The sequence below is a fragment of the Bufo bufo genome, chromosome 2 (assembly GCF_905171765.1).
Source record: "Bufo bufo chromosome 2, aBufBuf1.1, whole genome shotgun sequence".
Taxonomy (NCBI): Eukaryota; Metazoa; Chordata; class Amphibia; order Anura; family Bufonidae; genus Bufo; species Bufo bufo.
Window position 1 is genome coordinate 311,730,849 of NC_053390.1, and position 21,025 is coordinate 311,751,873.

General features: G+C 45.4%; 1 protein-coding gene across 1 annotated transcript in view; it reads left to right on the forward strand.

The window, feature by feature from the left end:
- AUH (AU RNA binding methylglutaconyl-CoA hydratase) overlaps nt 1-21,025 on the forward strand; it is a 295,545-nt gene that overhangs the window by 1,153 nt on the left and 273,367 nt on the right. The gene's annotated exons all lie outside the window — the stretch shown is intronic.

Sequence of the window (21,025 nt, forward strand, 5' to 3'; positions counted from 1 at the left end):
ATTTTTATTTCTATGGAGTTGCGTGAGGGCTTTATTTTTGCGGGATGACTTGTATTTTTCATTGGTATCATTTTGGAGTAAATGGTGCTTTTTGATCACTTGTTATTACATTTTTTCGGTAGCAACTAAGAATAAATTAGCGATTCTGTCTTTTAAAAAAAATGTTTTTTTTTACAGCGTTCACCGTAGGGGATTATTTATGTAGTCCGGGTCATTACGGATGCGGCAATCCCAAATATATGGGGGATATATATATTTTTTTGCAATTTCTTTAATTGAAAAGCGTATTAATTTAATGTGTTTTCTTTTTCTTTCTTTTTTTTACCACTTAATAGTCCCACAAGGGGACTATAACAGACAGTATTTTGATTGCTTTTAAAATGCAATGCATTATCCCTATAATGCATTGTGTTTTAATAGCAATGCTATTTTAAGGCCTCTTGCTCACGACCGTATGGCTTTTTCAGTATTTTTTGCGATTTGCAAAAAATACAGATGACGTCCGTGTGCATTCCGCTTTTGGCGGAACGGAACAGCTGGCTCCTGATAGAACAGTACTATACTTGTCCGTTATGCGGACAATAATAGGACATGTTCTATCTTTGAACGGAAATACAAAAACGGAAGTCATACAGAGTACCCTCTGTTTTTTTTTGCGGATCCATTGAAATGAATGGTTTCGTATACAGTCCATATACGTTCGTGTGCAAGAGGCCTAACATTGACCAGCAGAGGCTCAGCCTGCTGGAAATTACTACAGCCAGGACAGGACTCCTGCTGGTCCGGGCTGTTAGAGCCAGGCCCCCGCTGCACGGGAGACTGGACCGCTGTAAAAAAAAGCGGCGGCCCAGCCTAAGGCCCCTTAGTGACCGCCGTAAAAGCACATATCGTGGTCACTAAGGGGTTAATAAAAATAAAAATTTGCACGTGAATTTTCCTGTTGCTCCCAACAGCTGATCAGCACGGGTGCTGAGAGTTGGACCCCACTGATCAGCTATCCTGAGGATAGGCCATCCATGTTTAACCATACCTCCCAACTTTTGAAAAGCAGGAAGAGGGACATCATGGGTAGCACATTTTTCCCACACTAGGCCACTCCTCTAACTCCGCCCAAAACATAACTAAACACCTAATCCCACCCAGTCCTCTAAATGCCCCCACATAGTAATTATTCCCTCTTATGCCACTGCACAGTATTTATACCCACATTGTGCACCTTCACAGGTTATGTACATATATGTGCCCCCTCACAGTAGTTATGACAGATATGTGCCCCTTCAAAATAGTTATGCCCAACTGTGCCCTTCACAGAATTATGCCCAGCTTGTGCCCCTTCGCAGGATTATGCCCAGAATTGTGCTCCATTCACAGGATTATGCCCAGCTGTGCCCCCTCACAGTATTATGCCCAGCTGTGCCCCCTCACAGTATTATGCCCAGCTGTGCCCCCTCACAGTATTATGCCCAGCTGTGCCCCCTCACTGTAATATGCTCAGCTGTGCCTTCTGACAGTAATATACCCAGTAAAGTGCCCCCTTCACAGGCAGTAAAAAAAGTAAAAAATAAACTCCCCATACTCTCCTCGTTCCCCAGCAGCAGCAGGATGATACATGGAGCTCCCTGCTGGCCCTGCCCCCTGCCTAGACCTGCAGTGTGGAGGAACGATGGAGCAGGGAGCCGATGGACACAGAGTCAGCTGCCAGAGAGCAGGAAATACCTCCACCGTCCCGGGACTGTCCCATCGGATCCAGGACGGTTGAGAGGTATGGTTTAATTCCTGGAAAACCCTTTTAATACAGCACCATAGGGCCTTACTGTTTTCTAGCCAGTACTGTATTATTCTGACTGGAAAGCAGTGTAGCACCTCCATGGAAATCGTACCTCCATAGGCCCCCAGTTTCTTTCTGAGGTTTTCCTGTCGGACCCTGTATGACCCCATCAGAGGTTGACGCGTCTCTACAGCATGGTGTGGTATGGAGCACCATATGTCGGGTGCATGAGGCGTCGCTGCAGTACAGCATTTGCAGGGCTCCAGCCTTTGTTCTGCTGATTAGTGCGGGACTACAGCGAGTAACACACACATACCCTAACCAGAATTTACAGATAGAATTTATTTGCAAAACTAACTTAGTAAAAACTGTACATTAAACATCTTGTATTAAAGAGGATACGTGGGATTTTGATATTGATGGCCTGTTGTCGTCTGGATAGGTCATCAATATCAGATCGGTGGGGGTCTAACTCCTGACACCCCCGCCAATCAGCTGTGTGCAGAGGCCGTGCTGCTCCATGAGCACTTAGGCCTCTTCCTAGGCCATGTGACGTCACATTCATCGGTCACATAGCCTAGGCGCATTGCAGTCCCATTCAAGTAAGTTCACACTTCAGTTCCACTGGTTCTGGTGAGTCAGAACAGGAGGAAATCTTTCCATTATACCTTATCTCTGTGTAGGCTTCACTACGAGTCTTGGCTCACAATAACTGATGGAAATAACTGACCAAATAACTGAAGTGTGAACTCAGCCTTAGGGCTCATGCACACGAACACATGCCGCTTGTTCTGTTCACTGGGGACCGCAAATTGCATTCCTTGCTGGCTATATGTCTTTGGATACTTTCACATATGCGTATTTGCTGTCATTCATTTCAATGGGGCCTCAAAAGATGTGGACAGCACACCGTGTGCTGTTTGCATCGATAGTTCCGTTCCGCGGCCCCGCAAAAAGATAGAGCATTCAATCACGGATAAGATTAGGCATTTCTATCATAGGGCCGGCCTTGTGAGGTCTGCAAAACACTTACGGTCGTATGACTGCACCCTAGGGATGTATCTGACAATTGCTTGCTGACTGTTTCCATTTACAAAGAGTAGAATAGTACAACCTTAATTCCCAAAAAGTTTGGACAAAATGGAAATAAAGCAGAATGCAATGATTTGAAAATCTCATAGACCCATATTTTATTTATAATAGATCAAAGGACACATATCAGGTGTTGAAAGTGAGACATTTTACCATTTCATTAAAAAAAATTACTCATTTAGAACTCGACGGCAACAAAAGGCTTGAAAAGTAAATGGTACTAATAAAAAACAGATGGTGGAGCAATTTGCTGCTAAGTCCCATGACTAGGTATAAAAAGAGCGTGTTAGGGTCCATTCACACGTCCGTAAGTGTTTTGCGGATCCGCAACACCTGCAATGTGCGATCCGCACATCACAGACACTATAATAGAAAATGCCTTTTCTGGTCCACAATTGCGGACAAGAATAGGACATGTTCTATTTTTTCCAGGAACGAAATTGCGGATCCTGAAAAAACAGATCCCGAAAAAACGGATGCGGATCCCGAAAAAACGGATGCGGATCCAGGAAATGTGGATTTGCATCTGTTCCAGCCCCATTGAAAGTGAATGGGTCCGCAAATTGTGGAACGAATGCGGACCCAAATTACGGACGTGTGAATGGACCATTAGAGAGGCAGAGTCTCTTAGAAGCAAAGTTGGGCAGAGGTTCGCCAATCTGTGAAAAACTGCGTCTACAAATTGTGGAACAATTTCAGAAAAATATTCCTCAACGTAAAATTGTGAAGACTTTGAATATCCCACCGTCTATAGTACGTAATAGCAAAAAGATTCCGAGAATCTGGAGTAATGTGCGCAAGGAAGAAGACCGACGATCAATATTGGATGCTCGTGATCTACGGGCCCTCAGGGGACACTGTATTAAAACCATGCATGATTGTGTGCTGAGGATGACCTCCAGAAATCATTGTCTGTGAGCACAGTTCACTGTACAATGCAAAAATACAAATTAAAGCTGTATCCTGCAAAACAGAAGCCATATCGTATGTCAGCACAATCCAGAAATGTCCCCATCTTCTGTGGGCCAAACCTCATTTAAAACGGACTGAGGCAAAATAGAAGACTGTTCTGTGGTCAGATGAATCAACATTTGATCTTTTTGGAAACTGTGGACTCAAGAGGAGAGGGACCATCCAGCTTGTTATCAGCACACAGTTAAACCTGCATCTCTGATGGTATGAGATTGTACACTGCTCAAAAAAATAAAGGGAACACTTAAACATCACAATGTAACTCCAAGTCAATCACACTTCTGTGAAATCAAACTGTCCACTTAGGAAGCAACACTGAGTGACAATCAATTTCACATGCTGTTGTGCAAATGGGATAGACAACAGGTTAAAATTATAGGCAATTAGCAAGACACCCCCAATAAAGGAGTGGTTCTGCAGGTGGTGACCCCAGACCACTTCTCAGTTCCTATGCTTCCTGGCTGATGTTTTGGTCACTTTTGAATGCTGGTGGTGCTTTCACTCTAGTGGTAGCATGAGACGGAGTCTACAACCCACACAAGTGGCTCAGGTAGTGCAGCTTATCCAGGATGGCACATCAATGCGAGCTGTGGCAAGAAGGTTTGCTGTGTCTGTCAGCGTAATGTCCAGAGCATGGAGGTGCTACCAGGAGACAGGCCAGTACATCAGGAGACGTGGAGGAGGCCGTAGGAGGGCAACAACCCAGCAGCAGGACCGCTACCTCCGCCTTTCTGCAAGGAGGAACAGGAGGAGCACTGCCAGAGCCCTGCAAAATGACCTCCAGCAGGCCGCAAATGTGCATGTGTCTGCTCAAACGGTCAGAAACAGACTCCATGAGGGTGATATGAGGGCCCGACGTCCACAGGTGGGGGTTGTGCTTACAGTCCAACACCGTGCAGGACGTTTGGCATTTGCCAGAGAACACCAAGATTGGCAAATTCGCCACTGGCGCCCTGTGCTCTTCACAGATGAAAGCAGGTTCACACTGAGCACATGTGACAGACGTGACAGAGTCCTGGAGACGCCGTGGAGAGCGTTCTGCTGCCTGCAACATCCTCCAGCATGACCGGTTTGGCATTGGGTCAGTAATGGTGTGGGGTGGCATTTCTTTGGAGGGCCGCACAGCCCTCCATGTGCTTGCCAGAGGTAGCCTGACTGCCATTAGGTACCGAGATGAGATCCTCAGACCCCTTGTGAGACCATATGCTGGTGCGGTTGGCCCTGGGTTCCTCCTAATGCAAGACAATGCTAGACCTCATGTGGCTGGAGTGTGTCAGCAGTTCCTGCAAGACGAAGGCATTGATGCTATGGACTGGCCCGCCTGTTCCCCAGACCTGAATCCAATTGAGCACATCTGGGACATCATGTCTCGCTCTATCCACCAACGTCACGTTGCACCACAGACTGTCCAGGAGTTGGCAGATGCTTTAGTCCAGGTCTGGGAGGAGATCCCTCAGGAGACCGTCCGCCACCTCAACAGGAGCATGCACAGGCGTTGTAGGGAGGTCATACAGGCACGTGGAGGCCACACACACTACTGAGCCTGATTTTGACTTGTTTTAAGGACATTACATCAAAGTTGGATCAGCCTGTAGTGTGTTTTTCCACTTTAATTTTGAGTGTGACTCCAAATCCAGACCTCCATGGGTTCAAAAATTTGATTCCATTTTTAATTTTTGTGTGATTTTGTTGTCAGCACATTCAACTATGTAAAGAACAAAGTATTTCAGAAGAATATTTAATTAACTCAGATCTAGGATGTGTTATTTTTGTGTTCCCTTTATTTTTTTGAACAGTGTATTATTGTCTATGGTGTGGGCAGCTTACACATGAGGAGAGGCACTATCAGTGCTGAACAGTAGACAGAGGTCTTAGAACAACATAGGCTCCCTTCCAGATAGGTCTTTCAGGGAAGGCCTTGCATATTTCAGCCAGACAATGTAAACCGCATACTGCATCCATCACAACAGCCATGCTTACAGAAGAAGAGTCTGGGTGCTCAAACTGGTCCTTCTGCAGTCCAGACCTTTCACCAGTAGAAATCATCCGGCAAAGAAGACCCAGGTCTGTTGAGCAGGTAGAATCCTACATCAGACGAAAATGAGATGACATTCTTCTCCCAATACTCTCCTCACTTCCCAGACATTTACAGGCTGTAACACAATGGTAGACATGGTCCTGTACCACTATTTTGACATGCATTGCTGTCATCAAGTTCTAAATGGTAAAATGTCTCTTTGAACATCAGATATATGTTCTATGATCAAGTGGTGATAAGATCTGCGTCTATGAGATTGCAAACCAATGCATTTTGCTTTATTTACATTTTATACAGTGTCCCAATTGTGGTTGTAAAAGCAGCCCTCAGCTGTTATAAGGGAAAATAATACAATCTACACAACACCTAACCCAAACCCGAACGTCTGTGAAGAAGTCTGGGTTCGGGTTTGGGTACAAAACATGCCGATTTTTCTCACGCGTGTGCAAAACGCATTACAATGTTTTGCACTCGCGCGGAAAAATCACGCGTTTTCCCGCAACGCACCTGCATCTTATCCAGCCCTAAAACATGACGCCTGTGTGAAAGAGGCCTAATAGAGCCTTCGACATGGACGTGAGCAAAGCCTTATTCTAATAATCTACAATATATTAGAAATAAATTAGAAAATAATAAAATACTAAATTGGCTATTGTCCTATTGTCAAAACTGCACAATATGAGGACATTATATTTATATATAAGAGTACTGAGATGTAAAAGATTATTTAAAACTACAATCATAAAAATAAGGACTCGCACACACAACCATATTTTTCTTCCATCTGCTATCTGCATTTTTTGTAGATACTACACTGATCCATTCATTTCTAAGGGGCCATGCACACATGCGTTTTTTTGCCCATCCCTGTGACCATTACTCAGACTAGAGTAGGTTCTCTTCCTGTCCATACTGCAGATGAGAATTGTCATTTCTGTTGGTAGGAGTGAGAAAATATGGAATGCACATGGAAGGTATAAGTAGTTTATGGACTGAAATGTGGACACAGCCATGTGCATGAAGTAAAAAAACAGTACATACAGTGGATATAAAAAGTCTACGCACCCTGTTAAAATGTCAGGTTTCTGTGATGTAAAAAAATGAGACAAAGATAAATCATTTCAGCACTTTTTCACATTTAATGTGATCTATATACCTGTACAACTCAATTGAAAAACAAACTGAATATAAAAATAAAATAATATGGTTGCATATGTGTGTACACCCTTAAAACTAATACTTTGTTGAAGCACCTTTTGATTATATTACAGCACTCAGTCTTTTTGGGTATGAGTCTATCAGCATGGCACATTTTGACTTGGCAAGATTTGCCCACTCTTCTTTGCAAAAACTCTCCAAATCTGTCAGATTGCGAGTGCATCTCCTGTGCACAGCCCTCTTTAGATCACCCCACAGATTTTTAATCGGATTCAGGTCTGGGCTCTGGCTGGGCCATTCCAAAACTTTAATCTTCTTCTGGTGAAGCCATTCCTTTGATTTGGATGTATGCTTTGGGTCGCTGCCATGCTGAAAGATGACGTTCCTCTTCATGTTCAGCTTTCTAGCAGAAGCCTGAAGGCTTGGTGCCAATATTGACCGGTATTTGTAACTGTTCATAATTCCCCCTAGCTTAACTAAGGCCCCAGTTCCAGCTGAAGAAAAACAGCCCCTTGGCATGATGCTGCCACCAACATGCTTCATTGTGGGCATGGTGTTCTTTTTGGTGATGTGCAGTGTTGTTTTTGCGCCAAACATACCGTATATGCCGGCGTATAAGACGACTGGGCATATAAGATGACCCCCAACTTTTCCAGTTAAAATACAGGGTTTGGGGTATACTCGCAGTATAAGACTACCCCTCCAACGCTATTTACTTTGGCATTAAGATCTGCAGGTAATTGTTGTTCAATTTTCGTCTTTTGCCTCAGTACGATATAATGCCTTTCCAAGAATCTAGTACCCCAGGATACAGTGGCCTTAAATCTGTTGCTGTAATCTGGGTTATTTTTTGGCCCACTGAAGTGCAAACAAGCGTATTTTCGTGTCACTACATAACCGTTTTGGCGATGCTCATTCAACATGTCTGCTACATGTTTTTCGAGTTCTGGCCAATGTGGGGTGCCTCTTCTTAATGCACACTTACCCCTTGGCATACTCTTTAATGCTTTTTCATTTGCTTTCCAGTCCCGAACCATCTTTTCTGTTACTCCATATTGTCTTGCAGCAGCGCAGTTATTATGTTCCATGGCAAAGTTTACAACTTTAAGTTTGAAACTGGCTTCATATTTCTTTCTTCTTGCTGGTAGAACCATGATGGGGTCTTGACTGTTAGCCATTTGTATACTGTACTGTGTATACTGGTGCTGTACTGTATGAACCAGTAGAGATACTGGTGCTGTACTGTATGTACAGATACTGGTGCTGTACTGTATGCACAGATACTGGTGCTCTACTGTATTTACCACCACATGTATCTGCTCCCCAGATAGACTCTGTTTTTTCACCACAGATAAGATGCAAACCAAACTTCATTAGAGATCCGCCGTTCCAACATTAGAATTGGCTGAAGTGCAGATGCTCCTGCTTCCCCCTGCCTTCCCTCAGAATCGCCAATCCAAACCAGTATACAACAACCAGCCAATCACGGCAAGCGATTGTACCGGTATTTTCTGTGCACACTGCACAGCTGCTTCAGGAGCGGCTGGCCGGGATGCAGTGCACGGTGGCTCAGCTAGAGGGGTGCCTGTCCCTGAAGCTGGAGAAGGACAGCTTCTCCAGTCCGGCTGGGAAGTAAGTTCAGCATGCCGTATACCGACATATAAGACAACACCCGGCGTATAAGACGACCCCCGACTTTTAAAGAGATTTTCATGTGTTAAAAAGTAGTCTTATACGCAGGAATATACAGTATATCTTTTGAAATTATGGCCAAAAAGTTCAACCTTGGTTTCTTCAGACCATAACACCTTTCCCGTATGCTTTTTGGAGACTTCAGATGTGTTTTTGTAAAATGTAGCCTGGCTTGGTTGTTTTCTTTGTGAGAAAAGGCTTTCGTCTTGCCACTCTTCCCATGAGCCCAGACATATGAAGATACGGGAGATTGTTGTCACATGTACCACACAGCCAGTACTTGCCAGATATTCCTGCAGCTCCTTTAATGTTGCTGTAGGCCTCTTGGTAGCCTCCCAGACCAGTTTTCTTCTCGTCTTTTCATCAATTTTGGAGGGACGTCCAGTTCTTGGTAATGTCACTGTTGTGCCATATTTTCTCCACTTGATGATGACTGTCTTCACTGTGTTCCATGGTATATCTAATGCCTTGGAAATTCTTTTGTACCCTTCTCCTGACTGATACCTTTTAACAATGAGATCCCTCTGATGCTTTGGAAGCTCTCTGTGGACCATGGCTTTTGCTGTGAGATGCGACTAAGAAAATTTCAGGAAAGACCAACTAGAGCAGCTGAACTTTATTTGGGTTTAATCAGAGGCACTAAATGATGGCAGGTGTATGCTGACTCCTATTCTACATGATTTAGAATGTGATTGCTTAATTCTGATCACAGCTACATCCCCAATTATAAGAGGGTGTGCACACTTATGCATCCACATTATTTTAGTTTTTTTTTGTTTTTTGTTTTCTTCCCTCCACCTAAAAGATTTCAGTTTGTTTTTCAATTGACTGGTACAGTTTATAGGTCACATTAAAGGTGGAAAAAGTTCTGAAATGATTTATCTTTGTCTCATTTTTTTACAGCACAGAAACCTGACATTTTAACAGGGGTGTGTAGACTTTTTATATCCACTGTATATCCAAGTCCAGGGATGTATACACAAACCTATATTAACATATATGATACAAAATTAACTGTTATTACTTGTATGTGTTACTGTATTTTTTGCGTTTACCTGATTTATAAGACACACCTAGGTTATACAGGAGGAAAATTGGAACATTTTTTTTTCATCAGACCTCCGTTCAGACCCTCAAATCAGACCACCAATCTTGATCAGACCTCAGATCGGACTCCCCCAATCTTCATCAGACCTCAGTTTAAACCCCCCAATCATTATCAGACCCCCCCAATATTTGTTAGATCTCAGACTCCCAATCTGTCAGGACCCTAGATCAGACCCTCCCCAATCCTAACCAAACCTCAGATCAGACATAAAATGTGTAAATGAATGTACCTGCTCTGCTCTGGATGGCGCGCTCTTCCTGCGCTCACCAGTCCCTGACCATCTGCTGGTCCTGTGCTGCACTTTGACCTGACCCAGAGAGCAAAATGTTATCATGATATTTATACAGCAAGTGAAAGACCCAAAATTTAAAATGTAAAAAGCCAGGGGCGGAAGTGCTGTTTTTTTTTATACATTCCCCCAGAAAGAGTGAATAAAAGTTTAGTGAGTTACCGTATATGTACTCCAGAATTGTGCCATTTAAAAACTTCAACTTGTCTCACAAAAAACAAGCTCTTGGATGCAACGATGAATGAAGTGAAAAAAAGAAGTGTAAAGTGGGAAATGACACGTGGCAGTGGTTGTGACATTTGCTCTCTGACGTCTTTGAATATTGACATGACTGGTTTACCACATGAGTGGTAAAAGCAATGTTTTATATGAATAGTGCAGTATTTATACATGAACATATTTAAAGGGCATTTGTTATTTTTGTTCTTCTTGGATTTTTTTTTGTGTGTTTGTTTTAGAGTGAACCTGTCATATTGAAAATGCAGTGCACCCTGATGGCAAAATGCTGTAGAGCAGATTGATATATAGCTTTATAGGAAATTTTCAGTGTATCTTGATTAACATTTCTGCTCATTCTAGTTTAGCAGTCCAGTGGATGATCTTTTAGTGACTGACGGCTATATCTAAACTGCCCAAATGGCTGCTGAGCCTAGAAAGTACAAGTAAATAGATTATACTGAATCTTTTCCCTCAAAACTATATCAATCTGCTGTTTGAGACCGCAGCCCTCGTACGAAACCGCTCTCTGATCTGTGATAAAGCCACAAGTAGCTGTGGTCTTTGGCTGCATTGCAGACACATCTCGGCTGTTGCGTGTGTGAACTTAGCTACGTTCACACTAGAGTTTTTGCTGGCTTCAGGAGGGCTCAGCAAAAAATGCTTTACGTACTAATCTGGTTGTATTATCTGTAACATAGCCAAGACGGATCCGTCATGAACTCTATTGAAAGTAAATGGGGGACGGATCTCGCAAACGGAAAGCCAAAACACTAGTGTGAAAGTAGTCTAAGGATGGGTTCACATCTGCGTTCTAGATTCCGTTAAGGCTTTCCGTTATAAAATGGTTATAACGGAATCCATAAGATGGGAAGTCAAAACGGAAGCCTTTAGAGGCATTCTGTTTGGATCCTTCTTTATAGAAGTCTATGGGGAATCATAACGGATCCGTCTGGGTCCCCGTTATGCAAGACGGAAAACAAAGTCCTGTCGACAGGACCTTTTTTCTCCGTTCTGCATAACGGAAACCAGAAGGATCCGTTTATGCTTCCCCATAGACTTCTATTAAGACGGAAAGCAAAACTGAATGCCTTTTAACCTCTTCAGGACACAGGGTGTACAGGTACGCCCTTATGTTCTGGTACTTAAGGACACAGGGCGTACCTGCACGCCCTGTGTATTTCCGATCACTGCCGCGCGGTGGGCGGTGATTGGAAGCCGGTGCCTGCTCAAATCATTGAGCAGGCACCTCGGCTAAATGCGCAGGGGGGGTCCCATGACCCCCCCATGTCGGCGATCGCCGCAAACCCAGCACCACCTATGTCCTCCGAATCTCCTCCTTTCATCAACGATAGATTGGCGTAATCTCGCGATGCGCGAGCTCGCGCATGCGCAGTTCTTTCCCTGAGGCTGATGCCAGCACAGGGAAGGAACACTATACCGGCACTGCGCATGCGCGAGCTCGCGCATAGCGAGATTACGCCAATCTATCGTTGATGAAAGGAGGAGATTCGGAGGACATAGGCGGTGCTGGGCTCCTTCACAGGCGGGCGTGGCTGGGCTCCAGGAAGGTTCGTACAGCCCCTTGGACACACACAAGACTAATTTACATATCTCTAAAATCCTTTTTTAAAGAAAATAAAAGCACACAGCCCTATAGGACAGGTATATTGCGGGCATGCTAGCGGCGATCTAGCCGTGCATGTCCGCAGCTCTATAACCTAAAACTTGGTGACAGAAACCCTTTAAGGACTCGGCCCTATTTCACCTTCTGGATTTGGCCATTTTTTGCAAATCTGACCAGTGTCACTTTAAGTGCTGATAACTTTTAAACGCTTTGACTTATCCAGGCCATTCTGAGATTGTTTTTTCGTCACATATTGTACTTCATGACACTGGTAAAATGAAGTAAAAAATAAATAAATTATTTATAAAAAAAATACCAAATTTACCAAAAATTTGTAAAACAATTGCAAATTTCCAAGTTTCAATTTTTTCTACTTCTATAATACATAGTAATAGCTCCCAAAAATAGTTATTACTTTACATTCCCCATATGTCTACTTCATGTTAGGATCCTTTTGGGAATTACATTTTATTTTTGGGGGACGTTACAAGGCTTAGAAGTAAATCTTGAAATTTCTTAGAAATTTTCAAAAACCTACTTTTTAAGGACCAGTTCAGGTCTGAAGTCACTTTGTGAGGCTTACATAATAGAAACCATCCAAAAATGACCCCATTCTAGAAACTACACCCCTCAAGGTATTAAAAACTGATTTTACAAACGTCGTTAACCCTTTAGGTGTTCCACAAGAATTAATGGAAAATAGAGATACAATTTCAAAATTTCCCTTTTTTGGCAGATTTTCCATTTTAATATTTTTTTTCCAGTTACAAAGCAAGGGTTAACAGCCAAACCAAACTCAATATTTATGGCCCTGATTCTGTAGTTTACAGAAACACCCCATATGTGGTCGTAAACTGCTGTACGGGCACACGGCAGGGCGCAGAAGGAAAGGAATGCCATACGGTTTTTGGGAGGCAGATTTTGCTGGACTCGTTTTTTTGACACCATGTCCCATTTGAAGCCCCCCTGATGCACCCCTAGAGTAGAAACTCCAAAAAAGTGGCCCCATTTTAGAAACTACGGGATAGGGTGGCAGTATTGTTGGTACTAGTTTAGGGTACATATGATTTTTGGTTGCTCTATATTACACTTTTTGTGAGGCAAGATAACAAGAAATACCTAGCTGTTTTGGCACCGTTTTTATTTTTTGTTATTTCCAACATTTATCTGACAGGTTAGATCATGTGATATTTTTATAGACCAGGTTTTCACGGATGCGGCGATACCTAATATGTATACATTTTTTTTTATTTATGTAAGTTTTTACACAATGATTTCATTTCTGAAGCAAAAAAAATCATGTTTTAGTGTTTCCATAGTCTGAGAGCCATAATTTTTTCAGTTTTTGGGCGATTACCTTGGGTAGGGTATGATTTTTGCGGGATGAGATGACAGTTTTATTGGCACTATTTTGGGGGTGCGTGTGACTTTTTGATCGCTTGCTATTACACTTTTTGTGATGTAAGGTGACAAAAAATGGTTTATTTAGCACAGTTTTTATTTTTTACGGTGTTCATCTGAGGGGTTAGGTCATGTGATATTTTTAAAGAGCCGGTCGATACGAACGCGGCGATACCAAATATGTATACTTTTTTTTTTTTATTTATGTAAGTTTTACACAATAACAGCTTTTTTAAAACAAAAAAAATGATGTTTTAGTGTCTCCATATTCTTCTAGTTTTTTTAAATTTTTTGGGCGATTGCCTCAGGTAGGGGCTCATTTTTTGCGGGATGAGGTGACGGTTAGATTGGTACTATTTTGGTGGGCCAACGCCTTTTTGATCGCTTGCTGTTGTACTTTTTGTGATGTAAGGTGCCAAATTTTTTTTTATTTAGCACAGTTTTTATTTTTTACAGTGTTCATCTGAGGGGTTAGGTCATGTGATATGTTTATAGAGCTGGTCGATACGGACGCGGCGATACCTAATATGTATACTCCCCCCCCCCCCCCCCCCCCCCCCTATTTTTTACCAATTTCTTTTAACTTTATTTGGGGAAAATGACGTTTTTGTTTATTTTTACTTGAAACCTTTAATTTTTTGGGGGGAAAACTTTATTTTTTCACTTTATTTTTTCACTTTATTTTTTGTCCCACTTTGGGACTTTAACTTTTGGGGTCTAATCCTTTACAATGCATTCCAATTCTTCTGTATTGGATTGCATTGGCTGTATGAGTAATTCTGTGTGTATTGCTCATACAGCTTACGGCCTGTGAGATCCAGGGGGCTGGATCTCACAGTCTCGTCACCGGCCATCGGGTCACCCCCACAGCCCCATGAGGACCCGATGGCACCACCGCCGCCGCACCAGGTAAAAGCCGCAAACCGCAGGTCAATTCAGACCCGCGGTTTGCGGCTTTTACCTGGTGCGGCGGCGGTGGTGCCATCGGGTCCTCATGGGGCTGTGGGGGTGACCCGATGGCCGGTGACGAGACTGTGAGATCCAGCCCCCTGGATCTCACAGGCCGGAAGCTGTATGAGTAATACACACAGAATTACTCATACAGCCAATGCAATCCATACAGAAGAGGTGCCTGCTCAATGATTTGAGCAGGCACCTTGTTCCGATCACTGCCCGCCGGGCGGCGGTGATCGGAACAACACATGACGTACCGGTACGTCATGGGTCCTTAAGGACTCGGGAACCATGCCGTACCGATACGTCATGGGTCCCTAAGTGGTTAAAAGACCGTTGCTATGGCTTGTCTGTCTTCCCTTTAGTGTAAACAAATGACAGTGGGATCCTTCACACTGCTTGCCTGCATTAGGCTTCCGAGCGAGGAGTCGTGTCTCTCAGTAATCCAATCTGATTGGCTTGCAGGAAGCTGCTGGCTACATCAAGTGTGTATGGGAAGTGAGGGAAAGCAGTTTTGGCCTCAGAGAACAGTCATAGGAGCCATTTTGAGAAGTTCCTCATAATGTAGGGTTTAAAACAGCCGTAATTAGGGGAAAAAACTCAAGGAAAACAGTGATGTGAAGAAACTAAAGATTGTTTTATGCATGATGCAGCAGCAGGAATAACATATGCTAAAATTGATTTTTTGATGAAAACATGATAGTTTGACTTTAAAGGGAACCTGTCATCAACTCTATGCTGACCTTACTGAGGGCAGCATACAATAGTGACAGAATTGCTGATTTCAGCGGTGTCACTCATGAGCTAAAAGTAAGTGGTTGCTGAGAACCAGCATCATAATCATTGCAGCAGATGCCTTGAGAAGAGTCACATCTACTTGAGAAGAGTCCTGGTTATACATAATTTCCTGCTCTCCTGCCCATCTGCTGATGATTGGCAGTTCTCTCCTAGAGAGATGGGGGGAAACTAGGTAGAAGACTGTCAGTCATCAGCAGGTGGGCAGGAGAGCAGGAATTCATGGATAACCATGACTCTTCTCAGGTGGCCATGACTCTTTTCCAGGCTCAGTCTGCAATGTTTGTGATGTTGGTTCTCGGCAACCACTTACTTGTAACTTATAAATGACAGACCGCTGAAATCAACTCATCTGTCTCTACTTTATACTGCTGTTAGCATGGGCAGCATAAAGGTGATGACATGTTCCCTTTAAAGGTAAGTACTGCTTTAGCACTGTTCCTTTCACAGCAGTACTGCTGGAGTACTAACTCAGACAGGCTGTCTAGACCTGCACCAGGTTTATCACAGTGGGTCAGGCTGGACGGCAAATCTGGTGCAGGGAGAGCCACTTTTCTATACTAGCTTGGCTTACTTTGAGACAGACGGAGCTTACTTCAAGAGGTGAGTGCCTTTTGTTTTTATTTGTTTTTCAACCATTTCCAAAGTCAATTCATTTTGGCGTGGGGGTCGTACAACCCCATAGCCTTATTTGCAAGATCCATCAACAACATTTTTTTATATTTTTTTATTTATTTTGATGATGGATTTTTTTAGGTAAATAGGACAAAATCAATAAAGCGTATCTGAACATACAGCATGTGGCAAGAAGTCGAGAACAGAAAATATCAGTTTCAAAAACAGAGAACCTCAGGGGGTCTGCCCCTGTATCAAGAACATATTCAGTAAAGAAAAGGCATTGGGAGAAGGAGCATACAATGAAGACAGCAGGGGTGACACACAAGGGAAAGAGGAAAAAAAAAAAAAAGGCGGAAGGAAGAGGGTGGGGAACAGACACGAGCGCTGGTTACAGGTGTGCAGCCCGGAACTCACTGGAGGTGTGAAACGTTTCCCATGGGACTCCACGTCTTCACAAAACGGGCGACGGCCCAATGGGGGAAACGCAGATGAGGTCCTCCATCCTTTGGTGGAGAGCAATTTTCCTCAAACCACTCAATCAGTAGGGGGGGGAGGGTGACTTCCAGTGGCGGGGAATGACCGTTTTGGCGGCTTGGAGCATATATTTCAAGAGGGAGACCTTATAGGCTGGGATGGTGAGGTCGAAGGCGAAAAGCAAAAGGGATTCGGGGGTGTTGGGTAAAGGAATCCCTGTCACTTTACGCACAACGGAATGCACCGTGTCCCAGAAAGGGCGCAGGGCAGAGCATTGCCACCATATATGAATCATGGTGCCCTCCTCCGACAAACATCTCCAGCATCTGTCCGGCACAGACGGAAACCACTTGTGGAGAAGAGTGGGCACTCTGTACCACCTGGAGAGCACCTTGTGATTTGTTTCCTGCGCCTTCGTGGAGATCAGCGCCTTGTGAGTCAAAAGGAAGGCTCTCTGCCATTGGGAAGGGGTGAGTTGGACACCTAAATCGCGTTCCCACGCCGAGCAAAAGGGAGGGGGACAGGAGGAGTGTTGCTGAATAAGCAAATTGTATATAGTGGAGATGTCCCTGAATACTGCTGATGGAGCCAGGCACATTTGCTCAAACTTAGTGAGGGCTCTGGATAGGTCATGGGTTTTACACAAGGCCGAATAAAATTTTTGAAGTTGGAGGTGTTCAAAGGTATGCCTGGGGCTAATGGCGGAGGGTTCTAGCATCTGATTGAGGGGTTTCAGAGAGGACCCGCGTAAGACATGATAAAATTGGAGAGGGCGCATACTAGTACCTGACAAGAAGGTACGCGAGGAGCGCCCTGGTGGGAAGTCAGGATGATCCGTAATTGGGGTCAGGGGACCTTTAGTATCGATGAGTGAATGGTGATTACGTGTGGAGCCGAGTATTGCAAGGGTATGATTAACCGTAAAAGAAAGGGTTGGGGCGGGGACGCTAGACGATCCTATCAACCAAGGGAGCGTCGAGGGTGAGGTAGGTGAGGAGTCCCTAGCCATATGAACCCACGGCTTGGCGGAGTCCACTCTCAACAGGTCCAGTAGCCTGGCATACGCCGCAGAAAAGTAATACAATTTACAGTCCGGCAGACCCACCCCGTCCGTCTCCTTAGATCTGGTCAATAATTCATACCTTATCCGCGGTCTGCCCGGAGCCCGTACAAATCGCGTGAAGGAGCGTTTCAGTTGCAACCAATAGGCCGCTGGCAATCGGATAGGGACGGTCTGCAGGAGGTAGAGCAATTTCGGCAACAGGTTCATCTTAAGGATACTGACCCTGCCAAACCAGGAGAAGTCGCGGCGATGCCAGGACTCAAGATCTGTCTGGAACCGCCGGAGAAGCAGGAGAAATTCAGCTGGGAGAGTTGAGAGAGATCCGCTGAAACTTTAATGCCTAGATATTTTATGCCTGAAGGCGGCCAGGCGAACGGGAACGAGGTATGGAGGGAGGGGAGTAGCTCTCGGGGCAAAGAGACGTTTAGGGCTTTTGATTTTGACATGTTTACTTTGAAGTTCGTCCAGCTGCCGAAACTAGCGAGTTCGCGGAGTATGGACGGGAGTGCGATACGCGGGTTAGTTATGTATAATAAAAGATCATCCGCAAAGGCGGCGCACTTGTCTTACCGATCTTGACTCCGGTGATATCCGGGTTCTCACGGATAGAAGCGAGAAGGTGTTCCATCACTATGACATATAGGAGAGGGGACAGCGGGCAGCCTTGGCGCGTGCCATTGCGGATAAGGAAAAGGTGGGAAAGCGTGCCGTTTATTTTAATGCGGGCGGATGGATGCTGGTATAAACTAAAAATTTTCCCCAGAAAATCCGGGCCAATCCCCAGTCCCAAGAGGGTAGATCAAATCGCCTGCCAGGAGACACGGTCGAAAGCTTTTTCCGCGTCGAGGGATAAGATCATGAGGGGGGTATTGGCCATTTTTGCATGATGGATTATATCTACAGTCCTGAGGGTATTGTCGCGGGCTTCCCTCCCAGGGATGAAACCCACCTGGTCGGGATGTATTAAGTGGGGTAGGAACGCGTTCAGTCGGTTAGCGAGAAGCTTGGCGAACAACTTAAGGTCCACGTTCAGCAAGGAAATGGGCCAATAGATGGGACAGAGGTGCGGATCTTTGTCAGGCTTGGGAATAACCGTGATATGAGCCATGGTCTTTTGCACCGGGAAGGGGCACCCAGAGGACACAGTGTTGAAAACCTTTGACAGAAAAGGAGTGAGGGAGGCCGAAAGAGATTTGTAAAAACTAGCCGTGAATCCATCGGGGCCTGGGCTCTTGCCACTCGGCATGGACTTAATCGCCTCCTGCAGCTCCATTTCTGTGAAAGGGGTCTCCAAGCTGGCACTTTGTTCAGCTGACAATTTGGGGCCACGAGAAGAGGAGCTGGAATACGGGTCGTTCGCAACATCATGAGGGTCTGGGAGGTTGTATAGCTGGGAATAGAACGATTGAAAGGAGGAGGCAATTTCCTCATTAGTGTGCACCATACGGCCCGTGGAGTCTTTAACGACCGAAACGTGGGAGGCAGCAATATGACCCCTGAGGGCTCTCGCAAGCAGGTGTCCGCATTTATTACCGTATTCATAGAATTTGCTACAGCAGGCCTGGACCATCCGTTTATAAGACACTTCCAGAAGGCGACGCGCGTCCGTGCGTTCTGTAGGTCACCAAGGACAGATTGAGAAAGGGCTCGCTTGTGAAGAAGCTCTAAGGATGCAACCTTCTGCAGAGCATTCTTCAGGGAGATGGCCTTTTCTTTTTTAAGGCGGGAGCCATGCCTAATGAGACTCCCACGGATGACACATTTTAAGGCCTCCCATTGCATAGGAAGAGGGGTTTGGTCTGAGGAGTGATCGGAAAGGAAGTTGGACAAAGTGGTGTGGAGGTCAGCGGCACATGCTGTGTCTAGCAGAAGGGACTAATTTAAACGCCAGGTCCATTTGGTCCTAGCCAAGGAGGGAAGCACTAGAGAGCAAAAAACCGGGGCGTGATCGGACCATAGGATATTGCCAATAGATGTGGAGACCAGCCAGGAAAGGGCGGGTTGCTGGACTAGGACGTAATCTATCCTGCTATACGAGGAGTGAGGGGCTGAAAAAAAGGTATAGTCTCTATCTGCCGGATGATGAATACGCCACGGGTCGCACATTTGTAATTGGAACAATGCTCTTTTAACCCGTTTAATGGCATGTAGGAGAGGGAGGCTTTACCTGAGGAGTTGTCGAGCGTGGGGTCAAGGGTAAGATTGAGATCACCGCAAAGTACTAGGGTACCACGGATCAAGGGCGTGACTTTATCAATTAAATCTACGATGAAGGGGACCTGGTGGCTATTAGGAGCATAGGCATTGAGGATTGTAAATTCCCGACCACCAATGAGGAGTGTGAGGATCAGATATCGTGCCCCAGGGTCGGCTACGCATCCCAGCACCTGGTGAGCCAAAGATTTGTGGATCGCTATGGCAACCCCTTTGGATTTACTCTCAGAGTTGTTCGCGAAGTGCCAGGACGTGTAGTGCCTGTGACGAATAGTGGGGACCTTACCTTCCTTAAAGTTTCCTGGATGCACACAATCTGCGCCCTTTGACGGTGGAAGTGATAAAGGATTTGGGATCTCTTCTCGGGCGTGTTGAGGCCCTTGGCGTTGAGTGACGCGATCTTGAGGGACGGCATGTCTAAAACAAAGGGAGAAGACACAAGAAACAAGGAGGCGGGAAGACGAACACGAGAAGGGGAGAGAGAGAAAAAGAAGAGAGAGAAACGAGACGAAAAATAAGAAGGACAAGTAGATAACTACCCGGATCAAACAGATCCAAAGAGACAATCGCTGGGGAATAATCAGCCCCCAGAGGGTGTCTCAAACTACTTGGGGAAAGTGACAACCAGGAAAGAGCGGGCCTACTGCAAGCCCTGGCAGACTGCAGAACACAGAGGTGATAATAGCCATGCCTACTGCCAAGGGGGCGCTAAACAAAAAACAGTAACAAGGCATCTCAATAGTGGTGGAGCATGAGTCTCAAGCGGAACCACAGGTCCGGTCTCAGGAACCGAAGTCCGTAGCGACTTGGGATCTGCCAGCACGAGTTGAAGAGCGGCGTCTTCTCCGTCCAGAGGGGGGCGGTAAAGCTGTCATCGGCGATCTGGCGGAAGCTGACAGGAACGGGCGAGTCGGACCTTGCCGGGTCGGTGTCGGTTGTAGCACAGAGGGCCAGGGACCCAACTCGACCATTGGGAGATCCAGGAGGCGGAGGAACTCAGGAAGGTCCGCGGGTTTGCGGAGCGTCGCGGCTTGGCCTTTGAGACCTGCATAAAGAGCGAAGGGATAGCCCCACCGGTAGGGGATGCCTCGTTCCCTGAGAAGATCCAGGAGGGGTCGCAGGGCAGCTCTCTGGGCCAGGGTGTGGCGGGAGAGATCTTGAAGGAGTTGGAGGGGGGCACCATCAAATGATAAAGGCGAGGACTGCCTGGCCCTGTTCAGAATCTGTTCTTTGACCACATAAAAGTGGATTCTGCAAATGACATCCCTCGGGTTGGAACCATCCGGGCCAGGGGGTCTAAGGGCCCTATGTGCCCGATCGATCTCGACGTGGGAGCCCGGCAGTCGACCAAGGAGTCTATTAAACAGTCCAGTGATGGTACTTAAAAGGTCAGACGCCTTTACAGATTCCGGCAGGCCGCGTATTCGAATGTTGTTATGGTTTTCAATGTCGTCCAAGTGCTGATGTAGAGTATATAGCTGGGTCTCATGGGACTGGATCGTGTCCCGAAGGGCTGAGACCGTAGTCACCAGAGATGTGTGGTCTT